General features: G+C 39.6%; 1 non-coding gene across 1 annotated transcript; it reads right to left on the reverse strand.

Moving 5' to 3' along the window:
- Window positions 1-1,892: 1,892 nt before the first annotated feature.
- On the reverse strand, window positions 1,893-1,999 carry LOC141688039 (small nucleolar RNA R71). The gene has a single exon (XR_012561508.1). It is a non-coding gene; the product is annotated as a small nucleolar RNA R71 (small nucleolar RNA).
- Window positions 2,000-2,207: the final 208 nt, after the last annotated feature.

Consider the following 2,207-nt stretch of genomic DNA (forward strand, 5'->3'; position numbering starts at 1 on the left):
AGAAAAATAGATCAGTTTCCAGTAGGGGGCTGAGCACCCGCTCAGCTCTGTTGAGCGACCGCTCAGGAAGCTGAGCGCCCGCTCAGGAATGCTGAGCGGCCGCGCAGGGTCGGATTTTCAGAATTAATATTTTAGACTCCTATTTCTGTTTGACTTCCAACTTCTGAGTTAGCTGGGATTTATGGGACTCCTATATAAGTAGATTCCAGGGACGTTTTACAAAGGTTGGATCGTAGTATTAATCCAAGAGCGAGGAGATAAGGAAGAAGACCATTTTAGCACACCGCAATGAAGAGGAAGCATATTTTCTTGTGAATCTTTATTTTGTTGTAATGTTGGATGCTAGTTTTCTTTACTTTGAACGTATTTACTCTTGTTACGTACTCTGGTTTAATATAAGTAGTTTAGTTATTATTCTCGTGTATTATTATCATGTTTTCATATGAACCCATGATGACGATGAGTGCTATCATGGGCTAATCGTGATCATGGGGACGTAACAGATTTACTATGGAATCCTTTAGTTAGTTGTTTAATACCTTAGTGTGTGATGATTGTATGATATCTAGTATTGGTTGTGCGTATTCGTCTTATGTGCGTCGTGAACATATAAGATAGGGTGTTAATCTCTTGTGAAGCGACGGTGGATCTTGAGATTTAGAACTTGCCATGCTAGCATAGGTTCATGTACGAGTATGCATGATTAGTGGGTAACTCTAACCATTTTACTTGCCCTATGTAATCAAAAGGAATAACTTGTGCTTAAATTGTTATATTGTCAATTTCTGTAGACATATAGGGACTCAACATAATTGATGCCTATTCAACTTCTATCTTAATTGTGGATGCTCGGTAGAATGGTATTAGTACAATGAAAGTTGGCTTTAATCAGTTTTGTGTTATTCGATTAATATCATCACTGTTACATACTAAGGGTAATAACAGTAGCTATTGAAGGAAGTAGTAATGAAGTTGTGATCTCATGAATGTTTTAATATTGTTAATTCAAGTGTTAATTAAGTGTTTAATTCTAGTAGTTAATTGTAGTTATAATTAGTTAATCAAATCTAAGTGTTATTGTCTTAACATTGAGAAGTAATCATACACTGGTGAGTGAGTTTAATTGAACATAATTAGTCTGACTCTCTGTGGGAATGAACTAGAAAGTATTTTATATTACTTGCAAATGTATATACTTGCGTGTGTTATTAGCGCGTGTTTCTGCCCTAACAAGTTTTTGGTGCCGCTACCGGGGACTCGGCATATTTGTTTAGTTTATGTACTTACCATCATTGATCATTAGGACTCGGTGATTAAGACGTGTTACTTATTGTTTCCGGTTGTGTTTCAGGTACTTTAGCGAGCGTTTATGCAAACACGTTCTCGTACTCGCAAGAGGACTTTAGATACGACTGAGGAGACAGAAGAAGTTCTTGATATTCCGGAGAAGATAGATTTTGAAGATTCGGATTCAGGAAGTGAGCAGAAAGAGCCAGTAACCATGAGTGATCGTTTAGTTCCGGCAGATCCGGCTCTTATGGACTTTTCTCGGCCCAAAATTGATGACATTAGTCTAGCATTCTTCATCCGGCTATTCAGGCTAATACCTTTGAATCAAGCTGGGCACTATTCAGATGGTGCAGAATTCTGTTTCTTTTGGAGGTGCTGCGACTGAAGACCCCAACATACACATAAGGAATTTTGTCGAGATCTGCAGTACTTTCAAATATAATGGTGTGACTGATGAGGCTATCAAGCTGAGGCTTTTCTCATTCTCACTGAGGGAAAAAGATAAGGACGGGTTACATTCTGAACTAGCTGGATCTATCACTACTTGGCAAGATCTCGCGCAAAAGTTTCTGGTTAAGTTTTATCCAATGGCGAAGACTGCGTCTATGAGGAGTGCTCTTACTCAGTTTGCGCAGCAACCTACAGAATCTATGTGCGAAGCTTGGGAGCGCTACAAGGAGATGTTGAGAAAGTGTCCACATCATGGAATGCCTGATTGGATGGTGATCACTGGTTTCTATAATTGTTTGGGGGCCCAATCTCGACCCATGCTCGATGCAGCAGCTGGAGGCGCCTTATGGGCCAAAAGCTATACTGAGGCTTATAATCTTATTGAGACTATGGCTGCAAATGAGCATCAAAACCCAACTCAAAGGATGATTCCTGGGAAGGTAGCAGGTATTCTGGAAGTCGATGCA

Source organism: Apium graveolens, chromosome 9 (genome assembly GCF_009905375.1).
Source record: "Apium graveolens cultivar Ventura chromosome 9, ASM990537v1, whole genome shotgun sequence".
In the NCBI taxonomy this organism is placed as follows: Eukaryota; Viridiplantae; Streptophyta; class Magnoliopsida; order Apiales; family Apiaceae; genus Apium; species Apium graveolens.